The sequence below is a fragment of the Equus asinus genome, chromosome 1 (assembly GCF_041296235.1).
Source record: "Equus asinus isolate D_3611 breed Donkey chromosome 1, EquAss-T2T_v2, whole genome shotgun sequence".
Taxonomy (NCBI): Eukaryota; Metazoa; Chordata; class Mammalia; order Perissodactyla; family Equidae; genus Equus; species Equus asinus.
In genome coordinates, this window is record NC_091790.1 from 197,020,582 (window position 1) to 197,034,562 (window position 13,981).

Here is a 13,981-nt window from a genome sequence, read left to right on the forward strand (position 1 = left end):
TGGGATATCTTGGGGAAAATCTCTCCAAGCAGGGGAAAGAAGCTGACGTAACCTGGCCTTCTAGGGAGGGTTCAGGGAACAACAGCCTGAAGGGAAAAAAAGTTCTGACCCCCTCCTGGAAAGGTGGAAAAGGGAGCTTGGACAGCCCTCAAGGAGGAAGCCTTCTAGTAATCAGCCTCAAAAGAGAACATTCCCTCCTCAGGTCCTTCTAGGAGGTAGAGATTATCCTAGGCCTGTTAGGACAAGAGGTAAATGGTGGCACCCACCCAGGAGCAAAGGCATGCAAAAACTACCCCTTCCTAAGACAACTCATGATCCTGATAAAGTTGCAGAAAAATATCATAATATATTGACACAGAGGAACTGGGATTATGATGAGGATTGGGAACCCTACAAAATAGTTAATGATAAAAGAGAAACCCCAAGCACTGCGCCTGTGTGGCTTTCGATCAGATGGAGCTGGGGGCCTGTGTGTACTTGGTCCCCTTATACTTGGCAATATTTCTGCTTTCATTATTACAGGAATAAAAATAGAGGCTTAGAGCCATTTAACCCATGGGGAACTGAGTCTAGACGTTACACCCTGTTTTGCAATCAGTCTTAGACATCTAGATGCTTAGTAGACATATAGAAAAGGTCAATATCTATAATTAACAAAGGTTGCTTGCTTCTCATAGACAGACTGTGCTAATATTATAACAAGATATGCTTATGTACCCATTTTGTTTGCCAAAATTATGTACTGAGATAATTCCATGAAATCATAAACGCGTGACCTGGACCCTATATAAGTGCTTGAACGCTTTGAATAAATCAGACTTGGAAACCTCACTTCCAGTCTCACTGCCTCTCATTCTCTGACGCCATCCATCCCTCAGGAAACCTGGACTCTGCTGGAGCTGGACTCCGGCATTTAGACATTGATGCCAGAATTCCTGAAGTCTGCTGGGGTGCAGGTGTTTTCACTCCATCTGGCAAAACTGGGCTTGACAGTGAATGCAGCTGTATTGCCTTTGGTTGAGGAAGTCCACAAGTTCAGTACCTATGTAGTTAGACCTTATATGAATGGGAATGGACTAAGGGACCTTGCTAAACTGGTATTGCTGTAAGGAATCTGTCAAAGCACAGTGGCTGAATCTAATCTCCCCTGCAAAGGAGGAAAACTGGATTCAAATAGTGATAATTGGAGAAAAGGAGAATTCATAGCTGAGAGTATACAAATAGATAAGCAGAATACACATAAGGGAAATCCAGTGTTACCCTCGTGCCTCAAGAGAGCCTCACAGCTAGAGAATGATATTGTCTCTTAACACATTTATGCCTGATGCACAAAATGATGAAGTCATATGTTTGCCAAAACCAACCCCACTTTTGGAACCTGACAAGGTCAAATGGAAGCATGCAATCTCGAGTGGCATTGCACTGGGAAATATTTTGGTCATGTGATGTGATGATAAACTGGACCAAATGTAGCAGTAACCTTTGGCTCCTATTTTTCAGGTGGCTTCTACTACAAAGAATCTCATTTGGGAATAAATTTCTAGGAGCCACTCTCCACGTGGCCATCAGACCATGTGTTGTACAATTCTCACCAGACTGATCACTGTGTAAGTATCAACCTTGATGATTAAATGCTTAGAAAGGTCCCTGTTATAATAGATAAACTATATCAGCTACTTTCCTAGCATGCTGTACTGTGCTGTGCACAGGTACATCTCACTTTTATTTTTGTGGGTAAAAAGCTATTAAACAGAGGAGGAGACAATGGATTTCTTATAGGAATAAAGCGTAGACTGCACATGTTGAGTATGAATTCCCTGGAAAATAGCTCCACTCTCCCAGGAGGATGGTTCTAGGAGGCCTTGTGACATACTTAGAATAAATTACATTTAGGTGGGACTACAACTTATCTAACCCTAGTATGCGGGACACAATACTGTGAGATAACAAAACATATATCACTACTGTACTCACTCTGTTAGTTGGCGGTGACAACAAGCAGCATAATGGATTGTCCCACAAAACAAAAAGTGGCTTTAGGAGAGACAGGTGACTATCTAGGCATCATTGGACAAGCTGAATTCACTTTTAATAAGGAATGACAGTCAGTGGGAAAAGATTTGTTAACTAGATAGAGCAGATTAAAGTGAATTCACTTCCAGAAGGAAGGCAAAGGATAAGAGTCAGACTGGAAATATGATGAGACTTCTTTAAAAAGTGTCTGGCAGACCCAACAAATAATGCTTGACACTGCTGGGGCTCAGTCCAGACACAACAGCACATCTTGACTGCTTTGATACAGATGGAAACTAAAATAACCACGGGCAACGGTCCTCCATTCTAGCTGCTGGGCCCAAGGGGTGTATGCCTGGGGGTCTTATAGACAAGGGAACTTATTCAAGTTCTCTGGGGCACTTGCAATTTTCATTGATGCACCATGACTCTCCCCAAGAATAGACTAGAAGAAAATATAATCTCTAGTACAATTAGGAGGAACAAACTATTCTGAATAACACCATGTTCTCAATTTGGAGGAAGGGGGACAGAAATGGGCCCCACTGTATAACAACACACAATAGAAACTAGATTCAATACAAGCCTTTAAACTGAGATAGGGCAACAGGCTTTATTCCCAACTGACTTGGAAACCAGAAATAAGTGAAGTGAGGCTAACTGTAATGACACCTGTCCATAATAATAGTTTGGTGTATGGGCAAGAGTCATATCTGTTGGAAAGGCTTAGCATATACCTCTGCTATTCTTACTGATTTGTTCTTAATAAAACTGAATTATACTATGGCCATACTGTGATAAGGTGTTACACTGGCATTGTTGTTAAGATTCAACTACCTTGTGTAAGTAAGTTCTATGACCACACTGATACTGATGGTCAAATGTGTTGGAAGATGGTGTTTAAGCTTCCCCAGAATGTAACACCAATGGGAAATGACTGGCCTGAGAAGAACTTGATTTAACTGAATCATCAGCTCATTTCTATGATAAACAGTTCTACAAAAGATTATTATAAGGTACAAGTAACATAGATCAAAGAGAAGAAGTAACCAAATTAGTACAAAAATATGAAAATGTGTGTCATGTCTCTGTAGGATCTAGCTGTTTCTCAGGTCTATCCCTACCCTCCACTGGCTCCTCCAAATGGTAGGCATATTCATGCTATTACTGTATCTGTTACATTGAATAAACTACTTCTGTATCTGTTATATAAATGCTCTTCTAAATCTAGAAGATCAGAAAAACATGATCATACTGCTGTAGGAGAGCCAAGGCCAGGGCCCAGGTGGGTGGACTGTGCAAGAAACGGTTGCTCAGTTAAAGTCATATAAATTGGGTATTAAAAGAAACTTTAAAGTATCCTAATTCTTTCACTTAGAGTAAGACACAGAAAGGGAAATTGTTCCTTCTGAGTTAGGATTCAGAATTATTTTGATTATTTTAGGCAGGAGTTCTGGAGGTACATACAGCTGATAACAAAGATAGCAGTGACAGGATGGCATCTTTCTGAAGAATGTTATAGGATCTAAAACTGAAAACAATGCTCAGCAGTTAAGAAAAAAGACTCTGTGAGATAGGTGGAATTCTAAAGTTGCCTCCTAAGATCCCTGTCCCCTCACTACTTAATCAAGCACTAATCTGGGTACTTCTGTGAAGAGATTTGTCAAATCAATTGATCTTAAAATGTGGAGGTTATCTGGGGGGCCTAACCCAATCAGGTGAGCCTCCTGAAAGCAGGGATTTTTCTCTATCTAGTAGCAGAGGAGGAAGTCAGGGAGCTTTAAAGTGGGAAGGACTCGGCTTGCAGGAGCAAAATGGTGGGGTGAGCTGACCCGGGACTCTCTCCCCTCCAAACTACAACAAAGGATTGGAAAAACTGAATTTCAGCAAATAAACCTAATGCCAAGACATCAGAGACCTACATTACCAAACAGACAGAGGACGGAGACCTTGCAGCAGCCTTGGAGGAGCTGGAGCAGGTTAAGAGAGAACTTTGCTCCCTCCCCTAGCGACTGGAATCGCTTTCGGGGTTACGGGAAGGAGCAGGGGAGGGGCCACGTGACCAGGGGATTGTCCAGGACTCCTGCCGCCGGTACAGTGGAAATGCACTGACGGGGGAAAGCTTCTGTGTGCGGGGACCCCAAAAACCCAGGGCCCCGGGAGACCAGAGAACAGAACTGATCTGAATCCAGATCAGCGTGCAAGAGAAACCGCCCCTCCCCCCCCCCCAGCAAACCGTGCTGGGCCCCGCTATCTTGCCCAAAAGCAGAGAGCTCAGAACGTGCGGCTCTCGAACCCCCCTCTACTGGCGACAGACTGTAAGTGCAACCGAATTCTAGCCACCATGTGAAAAAACCTCTCCTCCACCATCCAGCAATTTATAAAAGCTCCAGACCAGAAGGAAAACAATAAAAACACAGAATTAAGTCCTGAGGACTTGGAAATAGGTAAACTAAGTGAAAACGAGTTCGCTATAATAAAAAGACTCAGTGAGGTAGAGAGAAAGATAGAGAAACAAGCCAACGAGTTCTGGAGTTACTTCACAAAAAAGATTGAAATTATAAAGAAGAATCAGGCAGAATTACTAGAAATGAAAAACACAATGGACCAGATAAAACAGAATACGGATTCTCTGGATGCCCGTGTAGACACCATAGAAGAGAAAATTAGCGTAATCGAAGATAGACAGGCTGAATGGCTCCAGACAGAGGAAGAAAGAGAAATAAGAATTTTAAAAAATGAGGAAAATCTCCAAGAGATAGCAGATTCAATGAGAAGAAAGAATTCAAGGATCATAGGAATTCCCGAGAACGTGGAAAAGGAAAATGGAGCAGAAAGTGTGCTTAATGAAATTATAGAAGAGAACTTCCCAAATCTAGGGATTGAGGGAGAAATGTGCATAGAGGAAGCTTTCAGATCTCCTAGATTTGTCAATGTAAAAAGACCTACTGAAAGGCATATAGCAGTACAAATGGCAAAAATGAAAGACAAAGACAGAATACTCAGGGCAGCAAGACAGAAGAAACTAACCTACAAAGGAACTCCTATGAGACTTTCAGCGGATTTCTCTACAGAAACCTTACAAGCTAGGAGAGAACGGAGTGACATATTCAAAACTTTAAAAGATAAAAATCTTCAGGCAAGAATACGCTATCCAGCAAGAATATCCTTCAGATATGAGGGAGAATTAAATCTTTTCCAGAGAAACAAAAGTTAAGGGAGTTTGTAACTAAAAGTCCTCCACTACAAGAAATCCTCAAGAAGGCACTCATACCTGAAAAAAGAAAAAAGGGAGAAAGGGGTCACAAACCACAGAGTAGGGAGACAGACAGATAGAACAAGAATAGGATAGCAAATATTCAACTATAGCATTAGGATAAAGGTAAGGAAACTACCAAAGCAAAGACGATCTTACCACTCTAACTACAAACTCATAACATGAGTTGGAATAATAAATGAAAATAATAATCTGGGAGGGGAAGAGCAAAGGGACTAAATCAGTCTAGGCCAAGTGAGTAAGAGATGACCAGAGAATAGACTATATTATACACGAGACTCTAAATACAAACTTCAGGGTAGAGACTAAACTAAAAAACAGAACAGAGCCAAAAAACATAAATAAGGAAAAATCTAAGAAACGCAGCATAAGAAACTGCAGTATTAAATGGGTAGGCTAAAGCACACAGGAAAAGAAACACAGGAAAACAAGATAATGAGCGACAGATTGACAGCATTAAGTCCACATGCATCAATAATCACTCTCAATGTAAACGGATTGAACTCTCCAATAAAAAGACACAGAGTGGCAAAATGGACTAAAGAACAAGATCCAACAATTTGTTGCCTCTAGGAAACACACCTCAGCCCCAAGGACAAACACAGACTCAGGGTGAAGGGGTGAAGGACAATACTTCAAGCTAATAGCAAGCAAAAGAAAGCAGGTGTTGCAATTCTTATATCAGACAAAGTGGATTTCAAAATAAGACATGTAACGAGAGACACAGAGGGACAATATATAATGATCAAAGAGATACTTCATCAAGAAGAAATAATGCTTATAAATATCTATGCACCCAACATAGGAGCACCAGGGCTCATAAGGCAACTATTAACAGACCTAAAGGAAGATGTTAAAAACAACACAGTAATAGTAGGGGACCTCAACACCCCACTCACATCAATGGACAGATCATCCAGACAGAAAATCAACAAGGAAATAGTGGAGCTAAATGAAAAACTAAAACAATTGGACTTAATAGACATATATAGATCACTTCATCCTAAAACAGCAGAATACACATTCTTCTCAAGTGCACATGGAACATTCTCGAGGATAGATCATATGTTGGGAAACAAGGCAAGCCTATACAAATTTATAAAAATTGAAATAATAACAAGCATCTTCTCCAATCATAATGCTGTAAGGCTAGAAATTAATTACAAGAAAAAGCTGAGAAAGGCACAAAGATGTGGAGACTAAACAATACACTACTGAACAAGCAATGGATCATTGAAGAAATTAAAGAAGAAATCAAAAAATACCTGGAAACAAATGAAAATGATAACATGCCATACCAACTCATATGGGATACAGCAAAAGTTGTATTAAGAGGAAAATTCATTGCAATACAGGCACATCTTAACAAAAAAGAAAAATCCCAAATAAGCAACCTTAAAGCACACCTAACTGAACTAGAGAAAAAAGAACAAATGAAGCCCAAAGTCAGCAGAAGGAGAGAAATAATAAAAATCAGAGCAGAAATAAATACTATTGAAATGAAAAAGGTGGTAGAAAGGATCAATGAAACAAAGAGCTGGTTCTTTGAGGAGATAAATAAAATTGACAAACCCCTAACCAGACTTACAAAGAAAAGAAGGGAGAAAGAGCAAATAAACAAAATCAGAAATGAAAGAGGAGAAATAACAGACTCTGCAGAAATACAATGGATTATAAGAGACTACTACGAAAAACTATATGCCAACAGAATGGATAACCTAGAGGAAATGGATAAATTCTTGGACTCCTACAATCTCCCAAATCTCACTCAAGAAGAAGCAGACAATTTGAACACACCAATCACAAGGAAACAGATTGAAAGAGCAATCAAAAACATCCCAAAGAATAAAACCCCGGGACCAGATGGCTTTCCTGGGGAATTCTACCAAACTTTCAGAGAGGATTTAGTACCTATCCTTTTCAAGCTATTCCAAAAAATTAGGGTGCATGGAACACTTCCTAACACATTCTATGAGGTCAACATCACGCTGATACCAAAGCCTGACAAGGACACCATGAAAAAAAAGAACTATAGGCCAATGTCACTGATGAACATAGATGCAAAAATTCTAAACAAAATTTTGTCAACCAGAATTCAGAAATTCATCAAAAGGATCATACATCATGATCAGGTTGGATTCATACCAGGGACACAGGGATGGTTCAACATCTGCAAATCAATCAACATGATACACCACATCAACAAACTGAGGAATAAAAACCACATGATCATCTCAATAGATGCAGAGAAAGCATTTGACAAGATCCAACAGCCATTTATGATAAAAACTCTGAACAAAATGGGCATAGAAGGGAACTACCTCAACATAATAAAGGCCATACATGACAAACCCACAGCCAACATCATACTTAATGGGCAAAAACTGGACCCCATCCCCCTGAAAACAGGAATGAGACAAGGATGCCCTCTATCACCACTCTTATTTAACATAGTACTGGAGGTCCTGGCCAGAGCAATCAGGCAAGAAAAAGGAATAAAAGGAATCCAAATAGGGAGGGAAGAAGTGAAACTATCGCTGTTTGCAGCCGACATGATCTTAGATATAGAAAACCCCAAAGAATCCATTGGAAAACTCTTAGAAGTAATCAACAACTACAGCAAATTTGCAGGGTATAAAATCAATTTGCATAAATCAGTAGCATTTCTAGATTCTAAGAGCGAACTAACAGAAAAAGAACTCAAGAACACAATACCATTCACAATCGCAACAAAAAGAATAAAATATCTCGGGGTAAATTTAACTAACGAAGTGAAGGACCTATATAATGAAAATTACAAGGCCTTTCTGAGAGAACTGGACGATGACACAAGGAGATGGAAAGACATTCCATGTACATGGATTGGAAGAATAAACATAGTTAAAATGTCCATTCTATCTAAAGCAATCTACAGATTCAACTCTATCCCAATCAGAATCCCAATGACATTCTTTACAGAATTAGAACAAAGAATCCTAAAATTCATATGGGGCAACAAAAGACCCCGAATTGCTAAAACAATCCTGAGAAAAAAGAACAAAACGGGAGGCATCACAATCCCTGACTTCAAAACATACTACAAAGCTACAGTAATCAAAACAGCATGGTACTGGTACAAAAACAGGTGCACAGATCAATGGAACAGAATTGAAAGCCCAGAAATAAACCCACATATCTATGGACAGCTTACCTTCGACAAAGGAGCTGAGGGTATACAATGGAGAAAAGAAAGTCTTTTCAACAAATGGTGCTGGGAAAACTGGAAAGCCACATGTAAAAGAATGAAAATTGACCATTCTTTTTCACCATTCACCAAAATAAACTCAAAATGGATCAAAGACCTAAAGGTGAGACGTGAAACCATAAGGCTTCTAGAAGAAAATCTAGGCAGTACACTCTTTAACATCAGTATTAAAAGGATCTTTTCAGACACCATGTCTTCTCAGAGAAGGGAAACAACAGAAAGGATAAACAAATGGGACTTCATCAGACTAAAGAGCTTCTTCAAGGCAAATGAAAACAGGATTGAAACAAAAAAACAACCCACTAACTGGGAAAAAATATTTTCAAGTCATATATCTGCAAAGGCTTAATATCCATAATATATAAAGGACTCTCACAACTCAACAACAAAAAATCAAACAACCTGATCAAAAAATGGGCTGGAGACATGAACAGACATTTCTCCAAAGAAGATATACGGATGGCCAATAGGCACATGAAAAGATGCTCATCATCGCTGATCATCAGGGAAATGCAAATCAAAACTATGCTAAGATATCACCTTACACCTGTTAGAATGACAAAAATATCTAAAACTAATAGTAACAAATGTTGGAGAGGTTGTGAAGAAAAGAGAACCCTCATATACTGCTGGTGGGAATGCAAATTGGTGCAGCCACTATGGAAAACAGTACGGAGATTCCTCAAAAAATTAAAAATAGAACTACCATATAATCCAGCCATTCCACTACTGGGTATCTATCCAAAGAGCTTGAAGTCAACAATTCCAAAAGTCCTATGCACCCCAATGTTCATTGCAGCATTATTTACAATAACCAAGACATGGAAGCAACCTAAATGCCCATCAACAGATGAATGGATAAAGAAGATGTGGTGTATATATACAATGGAATACTACTCAGCTGCAAAACAGAACAAAATCATTCCATTTGCAATAACATGGATGGACCTTGAGGGAATTATGTTAAGTGAAATAAGCCAGTTAGAGAAGGATAATCTCTGTATGACTCCACTCATATGAGGAATTTAAAAATGTGGACTAACAGAACAGATTAGTGGCTACCAGGGGAAAGGTGGGGTGAGGGGTGGGCACAAAGGGTGAAGTGGTGCACCTACAACAGGAATGACAAACATTAATGTGCAACTGAAATTTCACAAGATTGTAACCTATTATTAACTCAATTAAAAAAAGTGGGAAGGACTCAACACACCTGCTGATTTGAAGGTGGAGGGGCTGCGGGCAAGAACCTCAGAGGAGGATGCAGACCCACCCAAGACCTTGCTTTCAGCCTGTGAGACCTGTGCAGAGAAGCCAGCTGACCTGTTCCAGGACTTCTGACCAGGGAAACTATGAGGGAGTAGATGTGAGCTGTTTTAAGCTGATAGGTTTGCCGTAATTTGTTGCAGCAGCAACAGAAAACGAAAACACATTTAGTTCAGACAAAATTTGTGTTTCCAGCTCCGGCCCTTGCTACATTGCTAATCCATGATTTATGCAATGGTGCTCTGACTTTGGTCTCAAGACTCCTTTGAAACCTTAAAAATTACTGAGGACACAAGCACATTTTGCTTATGTGGTTGTATTTGTTGACATGTGTCACGTTAGAAATTAAAAGTGAGAATTTATTATGTAGTTTTAGTTCATTTAGAATTATTTCAATTACATGTTAATATAAATAACGTATTTTTATGAAAAATAAATATCTTATATAAAGCAATAAATAGTGAAAAGAGTAGTTACGGTTTACCTTTTTGAAAATATTTAAATGTTTGGCTTAACCAAAGACAACTGGATCTTATATCTTCTTCCGCATTCTATGTGTAGCAGCATCACATGTCATGTTGCCTCTGGAAAGCTCCACTGTGCACTCAGGAAAGAGTAAGGGCGAAAAAGGCAAAAAGTCTCTAAATATTATTGTGAAAAGAGTTTAGATCTCATGGACCCTTTGAAATGATCTCGGAAATTCCCAGTGGTCCCTTGGCCCTACTTAGAGAATGGATAACTTAGTTGATTTAAACTTCAGTCTCCACATCTGTAAAATGGAGACAATGATCAGCTTAAACTCTATAGTCAATAGATAGCATGTAGCACATTTTCTGAAACACAGGAAGGGCTCAATAATTGTCACTTATGGATATCATCATCCTTCCTCATTTGTGTCTATCAAGGCCTACTGCAGACAGATGCTTCTTGGCTTGGGGGATCTGTTCCCTCTCAGGGTTGCCATAACAGTCTCCATAGGAACCCACCTCTCAACCATCTAAAAGTCCCAGCTTCTCATGTACCTTCATGGGGACTGTAGAAGCATGAATTCATAAAACTGTAATAATTTAAAGAGTTTGGATACTGTAATTTGTGATATGTCTCTAGTTTATAATATTTGAGATATTTGAAAGTTTGTGTGGAACCGCGTGGAGCCAATATCTGCCCTAGAGTTTTTCCTCCAAGGACAATCAGACACAATCTCATCTCTCCTCCTGAGAGGAAATGCAGCCGTCTTTCTCCCCTTAGGGAGAAGATAAATAGGTATGGTATCTTATGATCTTTCTGGGAATTTGAATTCTCAATAGAAACTCAAGTGTGTTTTTAATTCATCTGATTCTAAAATAAAACCTCTGCTCCTGGAGTTCTTGGAAGAACCTTCAGCAAGTCCTCCAACTGTATCTGGGATTTAATCCTGAAAGCTGCTGAGGGAGCAGGATGCTACACTTATGTTAGAGGTACATTTCTCTCCCCAGTGTGTTTGTTCTAGCTCAAAGTAGATTCTTATGAGAACATCCATTGCTAGCATCTCCTGATGCAGAAGAGATTCGTTTATGCTGGGAGGTGGTTACCAGTATGGGTGGCTGATATAGGTCAGGACAGCAGCAGAAATTACCATGGCTATGAGAACAAGAATGACATTCCTGGGTGATCTTCCCTCCTGACTCACTGTGCCCTGAAGGTAGATTTAATAGGCACCTAGACGTCTCCCCGCCCCCCACCTTAGGGACCTTCTGTCCACTGTGCTGTGGGCAGGTTCTTGAACTCCCTCAACATCTCTCACCATCACCTGCCAATGTCATTGGGTGTTGTGGTCAGAGCTAGCACAACTGCCTCAGTGAGAAGACTCAGAGAATGAGAGGCTTTATATCCTGGCATCATCTCTGAATCAGGCTCTGAAGTAGCCAAATTAATGAAAGACCTTATATATTACCTAGCCTAAATGAAGATATTGATGTCCAGGGAAACCTCTCTCCATGAAGGAGAAAATTGTAGTAACTATTACAGTAAATCTTTTCTTTGCTGAAACAGTGTAAAATATAAGTTTGCTACAAAGTTATTTCTTTGTGGAGGCATCCCAGGTTATCACCCTATGGTGATGATTATCTGACTTGAAATCACAATATTTTATATAATATCTTTCTCATCACAAAATAGGGTGGAATGAGTGCCAACACTCCTGACAGGAGTTGGGAAAATAGAATAAAGCTCCATAGATCAAGAAACATCCTGGGTTATAGGATGGCCCAGGAAGAGAATTGCTCATATTGACCATGCAAACCTTTCATTATCTGAGCTGCTATTGATTTATTCACTCTATTGGGAAGGTGATGTTTTAGGCATTGATGCTGTGATAGTCTTTATTCTAGTACTGTATCTGCTTAAGAGTTTTAATCTATCTTCAGTTTTATTTTTTTATCTTGCTTATTTTTAATAGCAAAATAGTAATAATGGTAAGAAAGATAAAAATTAAAACATTTATTAATTCAGATATAAAAATAACTAGAATAAAAAGTTAATAAGCAAATGTTCCTACTGGATATTAATAGATTGAGTTACCTTCAACAATATTATTATCCATTATGTTCAGAGGTTAAATGTTTTCCAGGGATTGCTTATTGTGTCCGACTGGTCTAAGTATAATTGTGCAACACTAATGTTACTCTCTCCCACTACATAATATAGGACCATTCTTTAATAGCAAAAATCAATGTCTCAAACTTGAAGAATATTTATATAGAATCCTCCCAAATGAAAGAACCTATGATTTTTATCTTTCATTTTCCAGTGATCAAATTCTAACTGTGGACTTCTCTAATAAAGTAGAAACCATGTCTTGGTCAATAGAAACTGGCAAATAGAAGACACTTAGCACATACATTTTTTGAACTAAAAATCACAATCATCCATTTAACAAACATTTCCTGAGTGCCTGTTTCAACTAGAACTGTACTAATTATTATGAGGTATAAAGACATATACCTCAGCTCAGGACATATTACCCACCACAAGGCATTGTTTGGTGAAAGGGCATCTCAGTTCAAGTAAATGACATTTGGTACAAACCCCTTTTAATCTTCAATTTTGTCTTTAAGATTATCCAGATCTACACAGTGAGGATATGACTCTCTAAGCTGTAATTATTGACCAAGTCTATACACTTACTGGGTGCCCAAAGAGCCTCCTCATATGAATCCACTCTAATTCCCAAGAGTAGAAAAGACCCTCTTTACAGGCTGTCTGACAACTAGCCTCTTAATGGACCAAGAGAAGCTCAAGTAGGCTGCCACCTTTGATTTATAGGAACTGGCTGTAAACTGCAATAAAATGGTTCAGATGAGGAGGGCCGTGACTCCAGTGCAACACCCCTTCAGGATTACACAATGAGGGCAGTGATAACACAGTTTGCAACTACACTAGTATTTCTGAATGACCCATATGCATTTTCCAACTACACTAGCCTGAGAATTTACATTTACCTAAGCCTCATATGCTCTAGAGGAATATACAATAATTCTCAGCATTTTAAAATTACTGAATTCATCCTATACTCACAAGCATTAAAAAAAGTGTGAACTAAAATTATACCTATCATCTTAAGACATTTAATTCATAACTATCTGGGGATGAATTGTCTGCTCTGTTGACCTTACTGTCAATAATGTAAGCCAAGTGTGATAAAATGCCTTTATATTTATGTAACATTTTAAAGTGATGTTGGTATTGATTATATTAAAATATTTTTTGACTTTTAATTCCTGTATAGATAAGAACCTTCCCCTTTTGAATATCGAAGAGTCAAATAATTACAGATGTCACTCACTGAGGAAACAGGAGTTCTTCTCGAGCCAGAAACTGGAATTGAGAAGAAAACACTAGGTTAGAAACTACATGAGAAATCTGCATCTCTTGTTCTTAATAAGAGAGGCAGGAAGATGTCTAGAGAGGACTCCTGAGTAGTGGTGTCAGGTGGTTTCTTTCACATGGAAACATATGGAACCTGGGGAGTAAGAAACACAAACAAATATCACATTAAATTGTGTCAGCTCCTTGAATTAGAGGACAGATAGCTCAGGGAGCAGGTGAAATAGACAATAAAAAATAAGAGAACTTCAAGGGGCCGGCCCCGTGGCCAAGTGGTTAAGTTCCCACACTCCGCTTCGGCGGCCCAGGGTTTCGTGGGT